General features: G+C 43.1%; 2 long non-coding RNA genes across 2 annotated transcripts in view; both read right to left on the minus strand.

The window, feature by feature from the left end:
• Positions 1–25154, minus strand: part of LOC132540493 (uncharacterized) — a 1042170-nt gene that overhangs the window by 408496 nt on the left and 608520 nt on the right. The gene's annotated exons all lie outside the window — the stretch shown is intronic.
• Positions 12153–25154, minus strand: part of LOC132540492 (uncharacterized) — a 313599-nt gene continuing 300597 nt past the window's right edge. The window contains exon 3 of the long non-coding RNA XR_009551699.1: positions 12153–12358. This is a non-coding gene — a long non-coding RNA (uncharacterized LOC132540492). The remainder of the gene's footprint in view (positions 12359–25154) is intronic.

Raw genomic sequence — 25154 nt, forward strand, 5'->3', positions numbered from 1 at the left:
TTTCAGAAAGTGATTATCTTTCCCCTTCCCTTCCCCGATTCCCCCCACACACACCCAGCTTTCAAGGACTCATCATCTCAATCTTTTTACAGTTCAATTTCCTTTGGCTGAACACTTCCAAAAGAAGTCACAGAAAGGGTGCCAGGTGATGGGACACCTAGCTGAAAGCACATGTTACCATGCATAGGGATGCAAGTTGCAGTCACTAGGCTCCATTAGAAGGGAGGGAAACTTCAGAAATGGTGAAGCAGGGCTGCAGGTGTCTCTTTCTTTCCTTCTCTAACTCCCCTTACTTTTAATTTCTTTCTTCTTCTTCTTCTTCTTCTTCTTCTTCTTCTTCTTCTTCTTCTTCTTCTTCTTCTTCTTCTTCTTCTTCTTCTTCTTCTTCTTCTTCTTCTTCTTCTTCTTTTTGCCACCAGGGTTATTGCTGGAGCTCAGTGTCTGCACTATGAATACGCTGCCACTTCCAGCAGCCAGTTTTTCCATTTTTCTTTCGTTCAATTTCTATTTGACAGGACAGGGAGAATTTGAGAGGGGAATGGGGAGACAGAGAGGGAGAGAGGAAGATAGACTTGCAGAGGGGAGTGGGGGCTTGAACCCAGGTCCTTCTGCATGGTGATATGTATGCCTAACTGTGCTGCCTGGCCCCCTATTTCTCACTGTCTCTGTCAGATAATTAAATAAGAAAGAAAACTTTTAAAAAAAATCACCAGTACTGTTTCTATGGCTTTTTTTTTTGGACACTTGTCAAATACCACTTGACATTTTGAGCCAAAATTTGACAGTATTATTATCTCCAGTTCCATTCCCATCTTCTCCCTGCCCCAGATTAGAGACTTCTCAGACTCCTTTGATTCATGGCACTTCAGATCCTTTAAAATATACTAGAGGTTGATGAAATCATTTTAGGAGAGGGGAAAAAATCCACTCCTTTCCTCTCTTACTCACAAACACAACATGGAAACAGGACCTAACCTCCATGGCCCAGAGCCCCTCATGGTCACATTCCATTCCCAGGCCTGCCTGATGAGGTGGTCTGGGAAGCATTCTGACTGGGAGAGATCACATTGCTAAATGGGGAGCTGAAAAGGAATGTGGTTTCCTGAAAGCTTCCAGCAAGTACATGGGAATGGAGCTCTTGAAAGAGCCTTGGAGCTGGAAGCACTTCCCTTTGGAGCAAGACTTCCAATTCCCCCACACAGCCAAGTATAATAACAGGTCTGACATTATCATTACAAAGGGGAAGAAATCATTCATGCTGACGGGCTGCTGCAATTTGGTTTCCCTACTTATAAACCACACCCACCTCACAACTTCAAAGCCATGTGGACTAAAATGGAGCCCCACAAAATGAAGGAGTGGCTTCTTCCATTTTGGCAATTTCTGCCTAGATTCTCTGAGGGTGTCAGGATAGCTCTCTGCTAAGAGACTTGGAACCATTTTTGTATGTTTGTTTTAATTTTTTATTTTAAGCTGACCTTTTTTTTCTTTTCTTCCTAAACACAATATAAATCCTTAACATTTTAACAAAAATTTCCCCTCAGACCACAAGATAGAGTTCCAGAGTTGGGCAAAAGCTCATGTAATCAGAGCTTATGGTTCAGGGGAACTTAATACAATAATCGTGTGTTCAGGAAAATTTTCTGCAATTGCAGCTCATTTTTTTCTCCTTGAGTGAATCTGCTTTATTTAGAAGGAACCAGTGGCTCCCAGAAGTCCCAGTGGCCTCCTGCCATGCACATGTGTCATCCCTTACACTTGGACCAAATTCCAACAATGGTCAAGGGCAGAACAGAACTCAAGGAGCCTGGTGTTCACATTGATTCTGTGTCTCTCCTTGATTTCTTTTTAACTGAAGTAAGCTGTGGTGAGGATAAGACCCTGCCCAAGTGTTCAGTTCTATGCCATTATGTAGCTTCTCATCTTTGTGCCATGCCTCACCATCATCATTATCCAGGACTTTTTCATCTTCCCATTCTCTGAGTCTAATAGGCAATGGCCCTTCACTCCAGCTGCAAGAAACTATCTTTTCTGTCTCTGAGTTTTCCTGGCCCAGGTAGTTCATGTAAGTGAAAACATATCATACCTGTGCTTTGTGCCTGCTTTCCTTCACTCAGCCTAGTGCCTTCCAACTTTATCCACTCTGAGGCTTGTATCAGGATTGCCTTCCTTTTTAAGGCTAAATAATATTCTTCTGCTATATGTCAGTACCACATTTTCTTTATCCATTCTCAAAAGTAACTGATATACATTTCCAATATACAAGTTTTCCAGCTTGCTGGTTGTCATTTTTTTTTTTCTGATTGTTCTTAAGTGATGGTACTTTTCTTGATGCTACTGTCTTTAGTTTCAAAACTAAGATTATCTTTTTCAAACTGCTCATTATCATTATGCAAACATACAAGATACAGTGGGTGATTGTTAAAATCATTTTATTAAGGGAATAATGATCTGTAAGTCAGTCTTTGCCACATAGTTTCTTATCTTGCTATGATGACTGTCAATGCATCACACTCTTTAGCAATGGAACTCTTTCTCTACCATCCTGAACTGGAGCTCCAATGTCCTTTTAACCTATTGTGTCTTTTACTCTGTCTCTCTATTTCTTACTTTCTAGCTGAAAAAAGTCACCCTGGAGTACAATGTAATTATCTATCAAGATCAAAGTTGGACTATTGTATGTCCAACTTTGCAAAGTTGGACTATTGTATGCTGCTCTAATTCATTTTTCCATTATGGTAACCACAGCTACTTTGTCCTTGGCAGTTGAAAATCTCTGGTTGATCTCTGTCACCAAGGAACCAATTCCTACCCTTCACCTGGGTTTCCCCTGTTGGTCCCAAAGTCAGGTCTGACCTACAGAGAAGGAAAGACATGGATATATTCAAAAGGACTGAACTCCCCACATAAATATACTCCTCAACAGTAACCAAAATATGGATGCAACCAAAATGTCCAATGACAGATGACTGGATAAAGAAGTTATGGATCATTAATTCAATGGAACACTACTCTGCAACCAAAAGAATGAACAGATACTATCCTTTGGGATGAAATGAATGGAACTGGAGGTGATTATGCTAAGTGAAATAAATAAAGAGGTGAAAGACAACTACTGGATGGTTTTACTCATGTGTGGAATCTTCTTCTTCTAGCATTTGCCCTTCTTCCATAGCCAGTCAACAGCGTCAGGTTGAGCATGATGTAAAGTTTCGAGACCTCCTTTGAATCTGGAGAGGTGGCAGTCTTTGACTATGTGGGTCATAGTCTTTCTGTAGCCTCAGGGGCAGTTCGGGTAGTCTCTGGCTCCCCAGCGATGGAACATAGCGGCGCACCGGCCATGGCCTGTTCGATAGCGATTGAGGAGGGCCCAATCATAACGTGCTAGGTCAAAGCCGGGTTGACGCTTACAGGGGTCTGTGATGAGGTGTTTGTTCTTTACCTCAGCTGACTGCCAACTCTGTTTCCAAGAGTCTGGAACAGAGAAGTTCAGTGTAGGCGTAGGAGACCAGATTGGATGACGAAGCGTTGGACAGGGTGGGCGAAGATATCCGGGTATATTGGCAGGTCCGGTCGAGCGTAGACGTGGGAAATGAACTTGGATGATGCCGCATCCCGACGAATATCTGGCGGGGCGATGTTGCTAAGAACTGGCAGCCATGGAACCAGGGTGGAACGGATGGTTCCAGAAATTATCCTCAATGGAGGAATATAATTTGGAATCGACCAAGTGGACATGGGGGCTATGGAACCATACTGGGGCACAGTATTCTGCAGTGGAATAGCATAATGCCAGAGATGATGATCGTAGTGTGGAAGCGCTCGCGCCCCATGAGGAGCTGGCCAGTCTTGCAATGATGTTATTCCTCGCGCCCACCTTTGCTGTAGTTTTTATGAGATGTTCGTGAAATGACAGGGTGGGATCGAGAGTAACACCAAGATAGACTGGCTGGGCTTCATGCCGGATTCTCATATCGCCAAGCTGCACATTAAGCTCACATGAGGCTGAGGCATGGTGTAGATGGAAAACAGATGATACCGTTTTTTGCAGTGCTAGGGATTGATTAGCCGCCATTTTTTACAGTAATCAGATATCAGAGACATGTCTTTCGTGAGTGTTTCCTCCAGGATGTCGAACTTGGATGCCTGAGTTGCACAGCAGATGTCATCGGCGTAGATGAACTTCCTTGAAGAAGTTTCTGGGAGGTCATTGATGTAAATATTAAATAGCGTAGGAGCCAGAACAGAGCCCTGGGGGAGGCCACTTGAGACAAGTCTCCATCTGCTAGACTTGTCACCCAGATGCACCCGGAATCTTCTGTTTTGGAGAAGAAACGATATAGTGTTGGCCACCCATGGAGGCAGGCATCTTGAGATCTTGACTAGGAGACCACGGTGCCAGACCGTGTCATAGGCTGCTGTGAGATCAACAAAGACAGCACCCGTCTTTAAATTCTTCTGGAATCCATTTTCTATGTAAGTTGAGAGGGCCAGGGCTTGTTCGCAGGTAGATCTTCCTGGGCGGAAACCAGCTTGGGTGGGTGATAGGAATTTCTCTGTAAGATGAGAAATACGTGACAGAAGCAGCCTCTCAAGGAGTTTGTAACACATGGAGAGGAGAGAAATTGGTCTATAGCTGGCGGCCAGTGTTGGGTCTTTCTTTGGTTTCAAAACCGCTATAATCTTCGCACGACGTCAAACTTTGGGCATAGACTCAGATTCCAAGATGTGGGACAGGAATGAAGTGAGCCACTTCTTTGCTGCGGGACCCAGGTTAAGAATGAGTTCTGGGGTGATGTTATCATAGCCAGCAGCTGTTCCCGGTTTAACCCTCTTCAAAGCGTCTTCCAGTTCAGACAGTGTAAAGGGAGAGAGTTTTGGAGATGGACAAGATAAACGGAAGTAGGATGACCACTCATGGGAAATTTCTCTTTTCCAGACTGGGTCGATCTTAGCACGTCCAACTTGAGTTAGGTGACTGGCCACTGAGTTTGGAGATACTGGAGGATGGGAGACGGGAGGGGGTTGGCTCCCGGCACCCAGTCTGTGAAGAAGCTTCCAGGCCTTCCTACTTGAGTGGGTGAAGTTCAGACTTTCCGTGAGTTGTTGCCAGCAGGCTTGGCGTGCTGCATCCAGGGAGGCAATGAGATGGTCAGCCACATCTGGGTCGCCCGACTCATCATACTGCTTTAGTAGTTGCTCGCATTCAGCATCAAGACAAGGCGTATAGTTAGCACGTCTCCCACGAGGAATGGCTTGGGAAGCTGCTTTGAAGATGTCTTGGCGGAAGCGCCTGTAGGAATCTTCAGAGGGGATAGAGTTAATTGGAATTGCAGGAATAGATTTGTTGGTAAGATCACTGAAAAGACACCAGTTTGCTTTCCGAAAGTTCCATCTTAGTTTCTCTGAGCACAGAATCAGTGGGAGCTGGAGACCAATGTGGATGATAGCTGGGCGGTGATGACTGTGTGGGAAGATCTTGAGAACTTGTCTCGTAGTGGGAAAGGCTTGGCCGTTGACTGTGCTAATCCAGCACAGGTCGGGTGACGAGTATTCCATCTAGCACTGTGAAAAGAGCCTGGCTGATTATCAGAGGAATGCAAATCAAGACAACATTGAGATATCACTTCACTCCTGTGAGAATGTCATACATCAGAAAAGGTAACAGCAGCAAATGCTGGATAGGGTGTGGGGTCAAAGGAACCCTCCTGCACTGCTGGTGGGAATGTAAATTGGTCCAACCTCTGTGGAGAACAGTCTGGAGAACTCTCAGAAGGCTAGAAATGGACCTACCCTATGACCCTACAATTCCCCTCCTAAGGATATATCCTAAGGAACCCAACACATCCATCCAAAAAGATCTGTGTACACATATGTTCTTGGCAGCACAATTTGTAATAGCCAAAACCTGGAAGCAACCCAGGTGTCCAACAACAGATGAGTGGCTGAGCAAGTTGTGGTCTATATACACAATGGAATACTACTCAGCTGTAAAAAATGGTGACTTCACTGTTTTCAGCTGACCTTGGATGGCCCTTGAAAACATCATGTTGAGTGAAATAAGTCAGAAACAGAAGGATGAATATGGGATGATCTCACTCTCAGGCCGAAGTTGAAAAACAAGATTAGAAAAGAAAATACAAGTCGAACCTGAAATGGAATTGGAGTATTACACCAAAGTAAAAGACTGGGGTGGGTGGGTGGGTGGGGATAATACAGGTCCATGAAAGATGATGAATGACATAGTGGGGGTTAAATGGGAATCTGGGGAATGTTATGCATGTACAAGCTATTGTATTTACTATTGAATGTAAAACATTAATTCCCCAATAAAGAAATAAATTATTAAAAAAAAAGATTACCATAACTACCACACATTCATATTATAAAACTAAAAATGAATTTTAGAAAATATCAAAATTAACATCATCGTTTCTAAAGCCATATGTTAAGAGAGAGAGAGGATAGGGTAGGTAGGTAACAGAGAAAGCTCATGTTCAGAACTGGACGCACCTGGCTTTGAACTCAGTCTTCTTAGCCATGTGTGTTGGCTGGCACATTTTTAAATGTCTCAGGTTATACACCGTGTAAAATGAGTAATGCTCATACCTCATCAGGCTGGAGCAGAGATCTCCTGAGGATGTCCATATTGCTGTATTTTCTTACCTCATATACAGTTTAAAGTTTTTTCTACAAACACTTATTTTATAACAAAAAGGTTAAATAAAGAGTGAGTCCAAGGTGGTCTGGGAGGTGGTGCAGTGAATAAAGTGTTGGACTCTCAAGCATGAGGTCCTGAGTTCAGTCCCCGGAAGCACATGTGCCAGAGTGATGTCTGGTTCTTTTCTCTCCTCCTATCTTCCTCATCAATCAATCAATCAAATAAAATAAAATATTACAAAAAAAAAAAAGAATGAGTCCAAGCCCAATAAATGGAAAGTATCTACAGGAAGGTCAGGAAGCAGATGCTCTGAGAACCTTCCTTTCAGCCCCCATTTTTTTCCCTAGTGGACAAGGGGGTTGGCAGGTCAATCCATACATCCAGCCTGTTCCTATCTTTCCCTAGTTCAGCCCTCATTCTAATATCAAAAGAACAAGTGCAATGATCCACCACATGCAATACGAAACATGATTATCAGATAATAGATGACACAGCTCTTACCCTGATGAGGCTTTATCTAACATTTAGAAGACGTGTTATTTCCTTTACTTTTCAAAGCAGAATAATAAAGCAGATTCACAAAGGATGCATTCATATCTAGCTATGAAAATATGTTCTTTTAGTTGATGGCTTTGGAAAAAAAAAAAAAAAGAAAAGAAAAGAGCCTGGCTGTTTGGGATCGTATAATTGGGAGAGGTCATTCGCTGAAGCCCAGTCGGCTAAGATAGAGCCGTCAGCACGAGTGGAGGAATATCCCCAGTCTTGGTGATGACTATTAAAGTCTCCAACATAAACGGCTGGGTGATTCAGGCTAGGCAGGACCTCATTATCCCATGAGGCACTGGGAGGCTTATATATGTTGACAAGCTGAATAGTTCCAATAGTAATGGAGTCGTAGAAAGTCGAAGAGGCCGTATGGTAAACGTCCGCAAGATACGATTTAGTGTAGATGGCTCGGCCGTGTTTAGGATGGAGATTATAGCATATTAAATCGAATCCACTGACGGTGAATCGAGCAGCTTCATCGACTGCTATATGTGTTTCTTGTAGGCAAATAGCATCTGCCTGATGCTGTATCGCCAACTGACCAATAAGAATGCATTTGGCAAAGGACAGCCCCTCAACATTAAGTTGGAGGACTCGAAGAGCAGGACCAACAGCTTGAAAGCTGTCAGGAGCTGCTTGTTGCTGGCTTTGAAAGTGACTGGGATCCATGTGGATTCAGTCGGCTAGGAAGGATCGTCAGTTTCCCCAATGAATGGGTACTCATGGGATGCACCACAGGAAGGTCGATCCAATGCAGCCCGTGGAATACAGATGATTAAAGCAAATGAACTTTCAAACAAAGGGGGAAAAAAAAGAACCAAATTGTCTCTTGGATTTTGTGAGAATTATGGTGGTTGCAATGGAGGGGTGAAGTGGGGTGGATGGCACAGAACTTTGATAGAGGGTGTGGTGACTTACCCTTATATGGGTGAGATCTTATTAGAGACTCATAAAATCTTATAATTTTGTAAAATCATGAAATCTTATAATTTTGTAAAAACTCTGTTAAACCTCTAATAAAAAGGGAGAGAAAATAAAATTAGATAACATAAAAATTTTGATTTTTCATAGTTATGAAAGGCATCCCAGTAGACCCTCCCAGAGTGGCAAAGTATGTCTTCATTGACAATCCAATCAAACATTCTACTCTCAAAGACTCTGGATCTCTTTCTCTTCGTTAAATCAGGTGCAGCACTACCAGTTCTTTCATTGCGAGCCAGCTTTGATTTCATATTTTAGACAACCAGACTAAATTGATTGAGTCTTCCTTTAATTCTGATGCTTCATCATAAAACACACATTCTTTAATAAGCCCTGTCAGTAATAGGGCCTGATCCATGAAATGGTTTGCTTGGATAGTGTGCTGCTTTGCCATATGCATGACCCAGGACTGAACCTGGCCCCTACTGGTACTGTTGTCTCTATCTCTATCTCTATCTCTACTTCTACCTCTACCTCTATCTCTACCCCATCTAATATATATCAGCCTGATCCAACTTCCTGTTATCTCCAAGTATCCACTTGCCTGAAGTTACCAAAGGGGAAGCTAGAATAGGGGAGGAACATGATTAGTGATATGAGTAGGATGTGGCCATAGTGGGATTCAAGTCCACATCAATCTGGCTCCAAACCATGTGAAATTAATATGCAGATTTAAAATCTGGAGCCTTTAGATGCTGAGGGCTGAATAATGTCTCCCAGGGTTTCTTGTGTCCCAAATGTTGCACTACAGCATATTCTCCTTTGTGCCTGAGTCTGACATATTATGAGAATAAGATGAAGAAGAAATATCCTCCAATTTTACTCGGGACCTCAGGAAATGCTCATTGTGTCTGGTCAAGGCAAACAAAACCAACACTGCTAAATTGAATTACAACATTTTTCAAAGTGACTTATGCACACAGATACCACATGTTTTCAAGAATATGGGAACAGTAGAGGGGCCACTCTGTCTCTAAAATACAGTGATACTGCTGCACAAGTTCTGGTGCAGACATTTCTCTGGACATTTTCTTTTAAATTTCCACCAGGATTATTGCTGTGCCTAGTTGTCTACATGATGAATGCAGTACTCCTGGAAGTCATTATTTTTATCTCTTTCTTTCTTTTTTTCCCCCTTCTTTGTTTCTTATATAGAGATAGAAAGAAATTAAAAGGGGGAGGGGAGCTAGAAAGAGCGAGACAGAATGACAGGGACTCACAGTATGGCTTCACCCCTGCTGGACATCTCCCATTGCAGGTGAGGGCAGGGCAGGGGTTTTGCATATAGTAATATATGCCCTCTAGCAGGTGTACCCCTGCCCAGTACCACCTCTGAGCATTTTGAGATGCTGATAGCTCGGAGATGAGAGAAGGCATTGTACACAAGCCTTTTGCAAAAAAAAAGTATAACGGATAATGTTTGAAAACTAAAAAAAAAAAAAAACACAGATCATATGACTAGTAAGTTGTAAAAAAGAAAAAAGTAATATTCTCTGGATAAGAGAAATACTGTGGCTTTATGGAGGTCTCTTTGACTTTCTAATTCAACTAACACATTCAAATGTTTGTTCATTTGGACTAAACTAAGAGAATGTGCTGTGACTGGACTCAAATTCAATATCAGATTTGACTAGGACCCACACCACCTACTGCTTTATGTGGTCAGCAAGCAATAAGTCTCAATAAAGCTGTTTTTATGGTTGTTTTTCTACCAGGGGTATCACTGGAGCTTGGTGCCTATAGGACTCCACATCTCTTGACAGTCACTTTTTTTCCCTTTCTTTTCAAAAGAGAGCGAGAGGCAATAGAGAGAGGGAGACACCTGCTTGACTGTTCTACTGCTCATGAAGCATCCCTTACAGGCAGAGATCAAGGGTTTAAATTGAGGGCTTGGGCGTACTAGCATGTACACTCTACTGGGTGCACCACCACCAGAACCCCTCAAAAAATATTCTTTTTTTCTTTTTTGCCTCCAGGTTTATCATTGGGGCTCAGTGCCTGAATACAAATCCACTGCTCCTGGCAGCCTTTTTTATTTTTCTTTCCCTATTTTGTTGTCTTTGTTGTTATTGCTGCTGCTGTTGTTGTTGTTGGATAGGACAGAAAGAAATTGAGAGAGGAGGGGAAAACAGAAAGGGGAAAAGAAAGATAGATACACGCAATCCTGCTTCACCGTTTGTGAATTGACCCCCCCCCCCTGCAGTTGGGGCAGCTGGGGGCTCAAGCCAGGATCCTTACACTGGTCCTTGTGCTCAACACCATGTGTACTTAATTTGCTGTGCTGCTGCCAGGTCCCCTTAATAAATACTCTATCCCCACGTGGAAGGGAGTTTTCTCAGTGCCAAGGTCTTATGGCACTAGTTCAAGAATCAAGGACTAGTGCTAGAGCCCGCAAATTGTGCAATAGTCATTTTACTATTGAATGGAGGGAAATTCCTTACAATCGAATAAGTACTTGGAGTGATGTATTGTGAGCTGTGTGAAGCCAGTCCCCTTGGAGTAAATTATCCTCACATGTCTGTACAGTGCAACTGAGAAAAACCCATCAATAATAAACACCAAACGCCTGTGTGCTATACACCCCAGATGAGAGAAGTAAACCCCCTTTCTGTTTTAGCAGTAAACCCACCAAGGAAAGTAAGGAAAGTTTAAGGAAACAAGCTAGAGTGCCTTATCATCTCTCTAGGCTGCCCGCCTATCACTGCCGACAAGAGCCCTTTGATAATTAATGGGCAAGGAGCAAGGTTTGGGTTTGTGTGTTTATCCAGACACTCTGCATCTGAGAATGCACAGGTTAAGAGGCAACTAGAGGGTGTATAAAATATCTCACTTGGATAGTGCGATGCTTTGCTATGTGCGTAACCCAGGTTCAAGCCTAGACCCCCCCCCCAATTCACTGAAAGAAGCTTCAGAGTGGTGGTGGAGTATTCAATCTCTCTCTCTCTCCCCCCCCATCTCTATCTTTTAAAAAAAGCACCCAGAATATAATGTGTACTCCCCCAAACAGGGTATGAGTCTGGCCAAGCACTAAAGAGGAAGCCAAGAGACAAAAATGCAGGGATTTCTCTCATACCTATCGCACCAATGCCCCAACTTGCTGCAGTTGACCTCCCCAAGCTTCTTGGAAGGGAAGGGAAGCTAGACAGTACCAGTGCTTTTAACTGAAGGTGCCCTGAATGGACTCCCACTTTCTTGGCTCAGATATTTCTGAAGTGTGAGCAAGCCATGTCTTCTTCTGGGAACCCAAACCCCAGAAAAAAAAAAGTCAGCAGTAGTTAAAGGTAGTTCAAATATCTAAAACAAACAGGGCAATCCAGAAGATTCCACAGTGGGTAAAGCATTGAATTCTCAGGCATGAGGTCCCAGGATCAATCCCTGGTATGGCATGTACCAGAGTGATGCTCTGGCTCTCTCTTTCCAACCCTTATTAATTAATAATTAATTTTATTTTTTTAGAATTTATTTATTTATTAATGAGAAAGATAGGAAGAGAGAGAAAGAACCAGACATCACTCTGGTACATGTGCTGCTGGGGATTGAACTCGGGACCTCATGCTTGAGAATCCAATGCTTTACTGCGCCACCTCTGGGATCACAATAATTAATTTTCTTTTCATTTTCATTAATGATTTAATATTGGTTCACAAAGATAACAAGGGTACAATTCCACACTGTTCCCAAAACCAGGGTTCTGCATCCCCAATCTCCATTAAAAACTGTCATTTTTTAATTTTTATTTATTTTGTTAGTTCATGCATTTCAAATTTTCTATATTCAACATATGAATAAAACCTTCTGGTAATTGTATTTCAACCTTTTTTTTTATTTAAGAAAGGATTAATTAACAAAACCATAGGGTAGGAGGGGTACAACTCCACATAATTCCCACCACCCAATCTCCATATCCCACCCCCTCCCCTGATAGCTTTCCCATTCTCTAGCCCTCTGGGAGCATGGACCCAGGGTCATCGTGGGTTACAGAAGGTAGAAGGTCTGGCTTCTGTAATTGCTTCCCCGCTGAACATGGGCTTTGACTAGTCAGTCCATACTCCCAGTCTGCCTCTCTCTTTCCCTAGTAGGGTGTGTCTCTGGGGAAGCTGAGCTCCAGGACATATTGGTGGGGTCTTCAATCCAGGGAAGCCTGGCCAGCATCCTGATGGCATCTGGAACCTGGTGACTGAAAAGAGAGTTAACATATGAAGCCAAACAAATTGTTGAGCAATCATGGACCCAAAGCTTGGAATAGTGGAAAGGAAGTGTTAGGGAGGTACTCACTGCAAACTCTAGTGTACTTCTGCTTTCAGGTATATATTTTGCAATAGTTTATAGATACGTGTGAACATATGCTCTCTCTCACAGAAAATGGTGTATATCTAGGTTTTGGGACTTTGTTAGAAAGTGAACCACCTGAGATGAAATTAGAGTATACTATGAAAGGAAAGGTCTCACCCGAATAATGAAGCTGAAGGGTTGTCATTCCACACGTGAAGTCTCTGGACACAGTCTGAAGTGAAGCATGTTGAGGTGGCAATCGTTGCGTTGGTTAGGTTGTGATGGGCAGATGCAATATTATTTGATATGAATTGGGAGAGGCATACGGGAAAGTGGGCCCTATCCAAGGGTTCCAGGACTGGGGGAAGTATGGGCTCTATAGTGGAGATGTGAGGTTCCTGCTGTCTTAGGGTTCCAAAAGACAATGGATAGTTAATGTTATCATCACATTATTTGGTAATTGGGTTAACTTTGAAAAGTCCTTTTGTTAGGGTTTGCTGTACAGTACCCAGTATCTTGTATATAGCTGTGCTATTGGAACTCTTTTTTTTTTAATTTTCTTTTGTTGCCTTTGTTGTAGTTGTCATTGATATCATCGTTGTTGGATAGGACAGAGAGAAATGGAGAGAGGAGGGGAAGACAGAGAGAGGGAGAGAAAGATAGACACCTGCAGATCTGCTTCACCACCTGTGAAGTGACTCCCCCTGCAGATGGGGAGCCAGGGCTCAAACCGGGATCCTTATGCCCATCCTTTGTGCCACGTGCACTTAACCAACTGCGCTACCACCTGGCTCCCCCGGAACTCTTATTTTTTTAATTTCTTTATTGGAGGATTAATGGTTTGCACTCAACAATAAAATACAAGAGTTTCTACATGTGTAACATTTCTCAGTTTTCAACCCCCACTAGGTCCTCCTCTGCCATAATGCTCCAGGACATGAAACCACCTCTCACCCCCACCTTAGAGTCTTTTACTTTGGAACAATACACCAACTAATTAGACATTTTAAAAATAAATTTGGCATTTGGATTGCAAATACCTAAGACGTAAGAATACACTGCCCCCTATGGGACCAGAGAGTTACTGGTTAGTGTGTGGGATTGTCAGATGTAGGACCCATTTCAACACCAGCACCACATGGGAAGTGCCAACACAATGGAGGAAGTTCCAGTGTTATGGTGATTCCCACTCCCTGGGTCTCTCTCACTATGTCAGTGGGAAAAAAGTAACCAGGAGCAGTGAAATCACATGTTTGAGGAGTCCCAGGTTCATGATGATGATGATGATGATGATGATAGTATGAGAGTAGGACAGGGGGGAAGCTTTGAGATATTAGGCATCCTGAGTGAAGTAAAAGGAAACCAAAGAGCCACTACTTAAGTTAAATCCCTTAAAAGGGGTTCCCCTAGAAGAGCTTTGAATTGGGGGTGACTAGAATGTATCTCCTAAGGGAGGGACTTGAGAAGCAGAAAAATGAAACCAGTTTGGCTACTGTTTTTGTTTGTATTGGTTTTTGGCTTTTTTGTTTTAGTTTGGTTTTGTATGTTCATATGTTTCAACAATCCTTATCCCCCTTCCAAGCAAAGTCATCTTGTAGCTATCTGTCCTCACCTTACTTCCTTCACTAAGCATCATCTCCTCAAGCGTGAAAACTATCTCTGATTTTGTGACCATGTATGTGATCCAGGTTCAAATTCAGTCCCTGCTGCATTGGAGGAAGCTTTGATGATGTGATCTTTTTCATGGTCTCTCTACCTTCTCTGTATCTGTTTTGAAATAAATAAGTTTTGAAAAGATTCATCTCGTGGATGTGTTTTATTCAGCAAAAGGCTTAAGGAATGAATCAAACAAAATGATTCTATGATATTTTTCCCTTTTTTTCTTGCCACTGTGAGCTTCATGCCTGAACAATTCCACTACTCCCAGTAATTTTTTTCCAGCCAGATGTTGAAAGGCAGAGAGGGTGAGGGAGAGACAGAGAAGAAGAGGAAAGTCATCACAGCACCACTTCACTGCTTAGGAAGCTCCCTGTTTGTGTGATACTTCTACTTGGTGGCCAGAGGCTTGAACCCAGGTCCTCATGCATAGTAAAATGTGTGCTTTACCTAGTGAGCTATCTCCTGGTCTTCCTTATGGTTTCCTCACACCTCCCTCTCCTGGGGGTTGAATGAATGCTGTGCTGTGTTCAGGTCATATAAAGACTCTTGGCAAGGATTTCTCCCAGGAGCATTTTCTGTGCTCTGGCTTGGTCACCCCTTCATAGTGTAGGTAAATTCAGAAAATTCAGACTAATTCCCTGAGTCCAATGTCAGAGCAAGGATAAGCACTCTTTATGGCCCCCAAATGCCAACACTGATCACTGTCACCCAGAATCCCAACTTCAGGTCCCTGTAACTCACCCCACCTGTCCTCTGCCCAGTCAACAATAGTAAAAGAACATTCTGGAAGGCAGGTAGTTTGCCATTCAGGTTTGCATGCCAGATAGCACCCATGGCATCCATTTTGTGTCTCAGAATTCTGCAGAAAGGTGGTGGTTTGCTCACAAAGCACATACTAAAGTCATGTGCCCCTAGGAACAAACCTAAAATAGACTTCCTAGATTCTTCCCACCCTAAGATTCCCATTCTCGTTTGCTCTATTCCTACTTTTTGGTCTCTGTTTATTAAACATTTTGTCCTGCTTTATTATCTGATTGCCTTTCAGCCATCAAGTTGCAGATGCTACTATGATTCCATCCTGACTTCCCTGGGCAGAAGACCTCACCAAGGTATCCTGGAACTTCACCTCTCCAGAGTCCTACAACACTAGTGAAAGATAGAAACAGACTGGGAGTATGTGTAGACTTGCTAATGCCCATACCCAGTGGAGAAATGATTACATAATCCAGAACTCCCACCTTCTGCACCCCAAAAAGAATTTTGGCCCTTACTCTCAAAGGGGGATAAGTGTTAGGAGAAGATGACCTGAAGAGGCAAAAGGCAAGAACATTTGGAAGTAGTAATAGATGCAGGTGTAACTTAGAAGCTAAGAGAAGGCAGGAACATAGAAAAAAAATATATATATATATATGTAAATATAGCTAGTTATAGAAATAATAGTCAACCCATATCTGTGACCTTGGGAAAACTACTACAGTTTCCATTGGATGGAATGGAGACACAAAACTCTGGTGGTGGGAATGGTGTGGAATTATACTCCTATGACATTTATAATTTTGTAAATCAATATTAAATCACTAATAAAATTTTAAAAAGAAAAGAAATTTTTAAAGAGGCACTTGTCCCACATCAGGTGCTCTGTCACATGCCTCTTTCCCTCCACCAGTGTCTCCCTGTCCTCCTGAGCCATTCTGTCTCAACCCCACTGCATATTATCAGGAACTCTCATTGAAGGCCTGGCCAGGCCAGAAGGCACAGCCCATCAATAACTGCCAGCCAGCAGGGAGATGGAGCAGACAGGAGGTGGTTGATTAGGTAGGGCAGGGTAATTAAACCCACAAGCTTTGATCTCTTGGCTTCAAATGCTTCCAAATGCCCCATATCATTTGGTTTTAGGCATCTCAGCACTGCCTCTCAGCAGTTAGCAGTGGCCCCTCAGGCTGACCTCTCCTAGGTCACAGGACCCAGGCCTGCAAGAAGTGCTGGTCTCTGAGTCCAGGCAGCAGGCAGGCAGCCCCACAGACTCAGGCCGGCTGAACTCCTAAAGGTTCACCCCCTCCTCAGGTCTCCTTCCTGTCCCCAAATCCCCACCCCAGACAGTCTAGCTGGCATGTCAGACAGAGCAGGCTTCTCCTGTGCCAAGAAAGACATGGGCAGAGCCTCCCCACCCTTGGCTACAGTGCAGTGCTGCCTTGAAGAGGCCACCTTCCAACTGCAGACTGCACCTCCTGAACCAAATCATTCAACACCGCCCTTAAGGAGGCTCCTCCAAAAGTGTCTCGCTCATGAGGGCCCCCTACCCACTCTGGGACAGACTGGGAGGAGGGGGCTTCATGGGTGTATCCAACATGACTGCACCTAGAAATCCCTTTTCAATGTATTTTGATACCCTATCAAAAAGGAGTACTGGGAGCTTCTGGGCAGTACAATCAAGCACACACATCACCATGCTTAAGGACCCAGGAGAGAAGCTTCAGGGGCTGTGAAGCAAGTACTCGAGATGACTCTTTGCCTCTCTCCTTCTCTATCCCTCCCTCTCTCCCTCTCAATTTCTTTCTTTCCTATCAAATCAAAATTGGGAGAAAAGGGGGGGGCACCAGGAGTGGTAGATTTTTCATGCAGACACCTAGCTCCAGAAATAACCAAAGTGACAATAAATAAACAAACAAACAAACAAATAAATAAATACTAGGAGCCCAGGACATGGCTCTGGATTCAGTCCTCAGCACCGTGTGGGAAGATCATGGCTATCACAGAGGAGGTGCTCCCTGGATGGTAAAGCTGTGTTGTAATGTCTCCTCTCACCTCTCTCTCAATCTCTCTTTCAAGTGTTGTATTCTCAATATGAGGTACTTCTTTTATTTTTCAAATATTTATTTTATAGACAGAGAGAAACTTAAATAGAAGGAAACAGTAGAAAAAGAGAGAAAAAAAACACCTGCAGCACTATTTCACTACTTGTTAAGCCTCCACCCCTGCACATAGGAACCAGGGGCTTGAACCCAGGTCTTTGTGAATGATAATAAATGCACTCAACCAGATGCCCATGTTTCTCCTACTTTCTGCTTCTCCCTTTCCCTCAGTCTCTCATGAAAGAAAGAAAGACAGAAAGAAAGAAAGAAAGAAAGAAAGAAAGAAAGAAAGAAAGAAGAAAGAAAGGCCAAAGTGGCAGCTGGGAATAGTAGAGAATTGCAGGTACAAAGCAGCAAAGATAAACCTGGTTGCAATTTTTTTAAAAAAGTGCCAAGAATCCTAGTAGCCCCCTGAAGCATCCACCCTGCTCTGTAGTGTTGTCTCTCTTCTTCTCTGTCTCTCCCTCCCTTATCATTTTTCTCTCTGTTCTATCAAATAAAAATTTTTAAAAAATGGCCACCAGGAGCAGTGGATTTATCATGCAGGTACGGAGCTCCAGAAACAACCATAGTAGCAATTAATAAATAAATGCTAGGAGCCCAGGACATGGTAAATGAAGTGCAAGTGGAAGATTCTCTGTGCTGCCTGCTTGTACTGAATCTCTAAGAAATTGACTCAGATTCACTCCCTTGTCAGCACAGCAAACATCAGCTCCTAGAAACCAAGGCTTCTGGCACAGATTTAGGGGCACTATGTATACAGTTGTGCCACTCTTCCCTTGACTTAAAATGCAAATAAGCACTGAGAGGTGGATGGCTGTTTGTAGGCAAAGCTACCAGCATAAAATAAGAACCCACTCCCAGCACAACCTCTGCAGGCTTCTGTCACCAAACAGGAATCAAGTATCCACGCCTGACTCTTACTCTGCCTCTGTATAAAACCGTCATGTGGGCACAACCTCTCAACACAGAATAACAGAAAATGATAAGACGGCCAGATAGTGGCACACCCAATTGAGTGCACGCATTACTATGCACAAAGATGCAGGTTCAAGCCCCTGCTCCTTACTGGCCAGGGGCGGCAGGTGGAGGTGAAGCAGTACAGCAGGTATTTCTCTTTCTCCCTATCTCCCACTCCCCTCTCAATTTCTTTCTCTCTTTCTCTCTCTCTCTCTCTCTTTTTCTCTCCAAAATAAATAAATATAAATTTTACAAAATCAAGTGGGAAGTCTGTTTCATGATTTTTCCAGCCTTGGATCAGATATGGAAAGGCTATTCCAGTCTACTCTAAACAGGAAGAAAAGGAAGAAAGGACAGAAAGAAAGAAAGAAAGAAAGAAAGAAAGAAAGAAAGAAAGAAAGAAAGAACCCTCTAGAGAAACAGAGTTCCTGAAAGAGGTCCAGTTCAGCCTCCCTGGGTGCGTGAAACATTTCAAACAGGTTTCCACGGAAACTCTAAACATGTGAGTGCTTATCTGAACTGAACCCAAACCTTTGGAATTTTACACCTCACTCCTGAAGAGCTCAAGCAGGCTGCAGCTTGCAGGTCCTGAGGCTCTGTCTCCTGAGAGTTAAGAGTCAACTCTGCATGCACCTGTTCGGCCCAAGGTGCTTGAGAAGTCAGCGGCAGACACACAGCATTTCCCCCGACTCTGACTCTCTGATTCATTCTCTATGGTCTGTGCAACCACCAAGCTTTAAAAGCCAGCCCACTGGAACGCTTCATAGTTGGATGATCATAGGAGGGCTTTACAATAAATCCACTTGGAGCAACAACTCAAAACAGGTATCAGCTAGAAGGACAATTAGGGCGCCGGTTGTGCCAGGAATCTCTGCCAGTTTTTACCTGTCAAAGCAATTGGGAAATAGACCTGTGCTTGCTGAAAACTTTACTTGTGCCTGCATGTACGGTGTAGGAGGGTGAGCAGGTGCTTGTGAACCACTGTCAAAGTCTTAACAATGCCCCCTGTCTCATTGGAGAAGAATGCCTGGTGCACAAGCTCTTACGACAGAGGGAAAAGCGTCCCAGGAAGCCACAGGCCTGATGGGGTGACCAGTATTTCAACGTGGAAGCAGGTGTTCATGACGAAGCATAGTGGAGTTCATACTTCACTGTCAAATATGCTTAGATGTTCAGTTTGTTTGAAAGCAACCAGTGTCCCAGGATTTTTTGCCCCTATATCTTCTTTGCTGTTAAAACAGACCTGGAAACTAGGCCCAGGAACACCCTCACAGCGGGGGCTGTGAGGAGCAGAGCAGCATTTCCATGATGAAGGCACAAAAGGAACAGAATGATAATAAAGTGATTCATTGAGCAATCCTGCTGGGAAATAAATCCTGGATCAAACCAGATCTCATTGTGTAAGACACTAAATCAGAGCCCCAGATGACAACAGATAAAGACCACTTTCATTATGTCCAGAGTATCAGAGAAACACTTTTCCAGGGAATATACAGTGTGTTGACATGGCATATGCAAATACTTGCAACAGTATTCTCTGTCCATCAGTCTTCATAATGATGAGAAGAACACAGAGATAAGACGAGTTCAAGACAAAGGAAAAATGATCTGAGGTTTCACACTATCTCCTCTGGCTGCCTCCTCCCCTGGATGCAGGAACCAGGGCAGCCCCTTTGGAATACTATGGAGAATTCTTCAACAAATAAAAATGATAATATTTTGTGACCCCGCAATACTACTCTTGGGCATTTATCCCAAGGATATGCAAATACTAATTTAAGAGGATATAGGCACCCTTCCATTCAAAGCTGCAATATTCACAATAGCCAAAGAGTTGAAGCAGCCTAAATGTCCATTAATAGATGACTGGCTCAAGAAGTTATGGGATGTATACTCCATAGAATATTACTCTGCAATCAAAAAAGGATAATATTGTGTCCTCTGGGATAAAATAGATGAAACTGGAGGTTGTTGTAACTAAAAATTAAAAGGGATTTTGGCTGTGGCATGGAAAGGATTGACTGCAGGGCTCTGGTAATGGATTTAAACAATTTAAGGCTTTATTAGGGTGATACAAGGCTAAAAGGCAAGTATCTAGGTATTACAAAATAAACAATTATCATCAGGGGTGAAGAGTGCACTAGGTCCATAAAGTCCAAAAAAGTTCAAAATATCAAAAGTTCAGTCCCATGAGATAAACAATTATTATCAGCTGAGGTATAGGTCACTCATAGATGTAGAGAAGTCTTAGAGTTTACCAGCTAACAGCATGATACATGTTCAGTTCCCAGGAGCTGCAGCTGTGACAGACACCTCGAGCACCTCAGCTGAGATGCGTCTGACCAGGAGAAGAAGCAGCAGCCAAGGAGAGTGGACTTCTAGCTGGCTGTGCTTTTGAGTCTGTTCAGTCCATCCACAATGCTTTGTACATTTGCACAGACTGGATACACCCGAAGTCCATTGTGCACTTGTGCAGATCAATGTATGTTCTGTCGCCAAGGCTGACATCAGCCAAGCATTGTGCTGGACTTCTTATGATTGCTGGCATACTGCCTCACAATAGAAGGTGACTGTGCTTGGTGAAGTAAGAGATGAAAGACAACTACTTGATGGTTTCACTCATGTGAAATCTAGAGAACTGATACACACAAACTTTCAAAAGATAATAATAACCCAACTGTCTCTAAGACTTTGTGAGAACTATGGTGGTTGTCTTTGGGAGGGTGGAAACATAGAACTTTTGTGGTGGATGTGGTGTGGAACTTATACACTATAATCTTACAATCTTGTCATCAACTATTAATCACAAATTAAAAAATGATTAAAAACAGAATGAAACCATGCAAGGTGGGTAAGGAAGGAAACGTTCTTGTATTCTTTCCTGCTATATATGAACAGCTGTTTCCATGAGAAATCTGAATCCCAGGTGTAAACAGGCTCTGGGTTTCAAAGAACAGTGTCTGGCACAAGCAAAAGCCCAGGTGAATCCTGCACAACTGAGCACATCTTCCTCCTCCCTGGCCCCAAAGGGTAGAGCCACTGTACTCAGGAAGTAGTCACCTGTCTATTCTTGGTCTGTGGTCTGTGGTTTAGCTCACTGTGGTCAATATTGTGGTTTCTTCTTGGAGGTTTATTTCATGAAGGATCCCTCATTAATGGTGCCAACTTACTGCTATCTTCTCCCACTCCCCTGAAAGACTTTTCTAGAGCACATTCCCAGCTGTTAGATTGCATAGTAAACATAGGTTAGTAAACTTTCCTTCCAGGGATGATATTAAAAGGCCCAACACATCTTCCTGTGGCTACTGTGCAAAGAAAATAGTGGGAAATGCTGGAACAGAACTAGCTGTGGGAGAATCTTATTTAACCTAGCAAGTGATGGTTAGAATCGTAACAACAAGTAGAGAGGAGAATGAGCGGCCCAGATGCTTAGCTGACTGAATTGATGGAATATTTCAAACAATAAGATAGCTCACCTGAGGTTTTGTCACATACATGCAGCAGGATAGAGCCAGGCCCCACCTCAGTGGGAAAAGCTTTGGAGCTATGGTGTCTTTCCTTTTACCCCTCTGTCTCTTTTTTTCTAGCTTAAAAACTCAGCATGGATGCATTATTCACAATAGCCAAAAAGGAGAAGCAGCCTAAAAGTCTACTCGAAGGTGACTGAACAAAAAAGAGGTGGGATATAAAATAAAGTCAATGGACTATCTCTGAAATCAAAAAGGTGATATCCTATCCTTTGGGGAAAGTGGATACAACTGGAGGCAATTATACTTAGTAAAGTAAGTAGAGGTGAAAATCAACTATCAAATGGTTCCACTCATAAGTAAAACTCATGTGTTTCTCTCCAGATAAGCAGATAAACAGTGTCTAAGACTTTGTGTCAACTACAGTGGTTATCATTTGGGAGAGTGGGGCACAGAACTTTGGTAGTTCAAGGACCTGAACCACCTCCCCCAACCCCAGAGTCTTTTACTTTGGTACAACACACCAAACCCAATCTAAGATCTACTTTGTGTTTTCTTATTTTGCAACTTCTTTTTAAAATTATTTTTAATTTTTTTATTTATTAATGAGAAAGATAGGAAGAGAGAATGAACCAGTCATCACTCTGGTACATGTGCTTCCAGGGACTGAAGTCAGGACTTCATGCTTGAAAGTTCAATGTTTGATCCACTGCACCATCTCCCAGACCACTCAAGCAAATTTTCTAAGACTTGTGAAAACTATAGTGGTTATCTTTGGGAGGTCAGAGGGTGGTAATACAGAACTTTAGTGATGGGTATGGTGTGAAATTATGCACTGTAATCTTATAATCTTGTAACCTGTTAATAACAAATAAAATTTTTTTAAAAACCTCACCATGGAAGAATGAAGCCCTGGTGGTGACATAAAAAAAGGAATGCACCTTGAGCTCTGATGCTTATGAAGACAGGTGAGCAGACCACTGGATTCATGGAACAGCAACTATGTCTCACAGTCAATCAACTTCCTACAACTCTGTTTTGCAACTATTGTGTAACTAAGGTCCCTGCCCATCTGTCTAGCCCTCTTCAGAGCAGCCTTGATTTCAGTGAAAATTTTTCAAAGGACTCCTGGGGAAGGTTCTACATGGAACCCAAGTCTGGATCCAAACACAGGGACCTGGGCTCACTAGCAGAGAACAGAGTTGTAGCCTATTTCTTCAAAATCAAGCAGATTTAATTACAAAACTTTAACTAGGGTCTTACCATGGTGGCAGCACTGTTAAAGGGGATTGTGCATGACTTGAAGAGTCCTTTCTCTCATTGTACATGTCTAGAACACCAGTGCTGACCACCCAACACCACCTCACTGTGGGGCAGCTGCCAGGGCACCCATCCACTGCCTCTGCTGGATCTCTTTGTCCTCTATTTCTCTATGTTCCTGCCTGCAGGCAAACACCCTCTTCCCATGTGAACAAAAGCATTTCAGGTCATTCAAAACCACTAGAGTTGGGCTGGGGAGACAGCATAATGGCTATGCTAAAAAGACCTTCATGCCTGAGGCTCTAGGGTCCCAGATTCAATCTCCAGTAACACCATAAGCCAGAGATGAGCAGTACTTTTCTGTGTGAGTGTGTGACTGTGTGAGTGTGTGAGTGTGTGTGTGTGTGTGTTTCTGTCTCTCTGACATTAAAATAAATAAATGAATAAACTATTGTTTTAAAAACTAGAATTGCTGGCTTTAGAGGGAGCAGTATAAACAAACTCCTGCCCAATTGGAAAATGTTCTCAAAGTCAGCTTTTTTAAATTCATCCAAGTCAGTCTCTAGACCTGAGTGTTACACAATGACTTTCTTCGGTTTTCTATTGTTCTGCTTCCAACATGCATCCTAAATCCAGAGCCTCTCACATTTGTGAAGCCTGGATCAGCCATGTGCTAATGATATTAACAGCTTAGCTAGTCTTGAACCATTTAAAGTGTTCCATCTTTGGAGTGGGAAGATCCATTCATTGCAAATCAGATGCTTTTCGGCTCAGCCTATGACAAGGTCTTGAGGACGCAGCTCTCTCTAGCATCTATTGCAACCTTTGTTGTAGCCTAGGCAGTTAGCTGGCATTGTGTCTGTCATCTAGCCTTCCTGGTCCTTGAGTAGCTAGATTAAGAGGGAACATGAGGACTTGAGTCACTGAAACCCAGTTGACTGGGACTATCTGAGACTATGGCCATTTGGATTTTTTTTTTTTTGTCACTGCTTCCCCTATGGGGGGCGGGGGCTTTTAAAAGAGCACCAGTGAACACCATTTACTGTGGAAGGGGCTTTAGAAAGGTAGCCACACCTGGAAAATCAAAGTTCAATAGAAAAGGCAGATAATCTTAAAGACCAAAGAAAGGTTGAGTCCATATGAGACTAGGACTGAGGATAAAGTAAGGAAGAGAGCTCAAAGAGAGGCCATTCTCCCATGGCCCTTGTGAGGTTGGTTATACAAGAGTTATTTGCCCTTTAAAATCTGTTTCTGCATACTGTCTACCTCATGTCTTTGAAATGAACAAATACCTGGCCCATGGAAACTTCATGATTTTTCCAAAATAATAACTGTGAACAGACCAGATCAATAATCACAGGAGGACAGGTCCTTAGCCTCTCTCTCAGACCCAGGGCCAGCCCCCCTACAATTAAATGAAATTACCCCCAATCTTATTACACCCAAAATTACAAATGAGAAAATTACAGATGAGAGAGAGCGCTAAAGCCTCCTGTAAAAGTTACGTAGCAAGAAAATAGCAAGGCTGAAGCCTCAACCAGGTCACCCTGCTCAAAGTTCAAGTACTAACTTCTAACTGTGTCTCAGTGTACAAACAAAATGTCCATATCCCCTGCCCTTACAAAGGATCTTACAAAGGATCCCACAGCTGTTAAAGGAATACACATAACACAAAATATAGGTTACTGTGGAAATGTTTAGCTATGGCACTTTGCAAAACTGGTCTCTAAAAACACCATCTAGGGGCCAGGTGATAGCATACCCAGTTGAATGAACATGTTACCATGATCAAGGACCTGGGTTCCAGCTCCCTGTCCCCAACTACAGGGTCAAAGCTTCATGAGTGGTGAATGAGTGCTGAAGGTGTCTGTCTTTCTCTTTCCCTCTCAGTCTCCTCCTTCTCTCACAAATTCTCTCTGTCCTATCAAATAAAATAAAGATAAAAAAGCACCACCAAGGGAGCCCAGCAGCAGCACAGCAGGTTAAGCGCACGTGGAACCAAGCGCAAGGACTAGAGTAAGGTTCCAAGTTAGAGCCCCAGGCTCCCTACCTGCAGGGGAGTCGCTTCACAAGCAGTGAAGCAGGTCTGCAGGTGTCTATCTTTCTCTCCCCCTCTCTGTCTTCCCCTCCTCTCTCCATTTCTCTCTGTCCTGTCCAACAACGAAGACATCAATAACTACAACAATAAAACAAGGGTAACAAAAGGGAATAAAGAAAAAAAAAAAAAGCACCACCAGGGCCAGGTGGATATGTGCACATATTACAATGCACAAGGTCTCCACCTGCAGTGGGAAAGCTTCACAAGTGATGAAGTAGAGCTGCAGGTGTCTCTCTGTCTCCCTCCCTCTCTACCTCCCCCTCCCCTCTCAATTTCTCTCTGTCTCTCTCCAATAATAAAAATAAAATAAAAAAACGTCACTTAAGGGGCCAGGTGGTGGCACACCCAGTTGAGAGCACACATCACCATGCACAAGGATCCTGGCTCAAGACTCCAGT

Source organism: Erinaceus europaeus, chromosome 1 (assembly GCF_950295315.1).
Source record: "Erinaceus europaeus chromosome 1, mEriEur2.1, whole genome shotgun sequence".
Taxonomy (NCBI): domain Eukaryota; kingdom Metazoa; phylum Chordata; class Mammalia; order Eulipotyphla; family Erinaceidae; genus Erinaceus; species Erinaceus europaeus.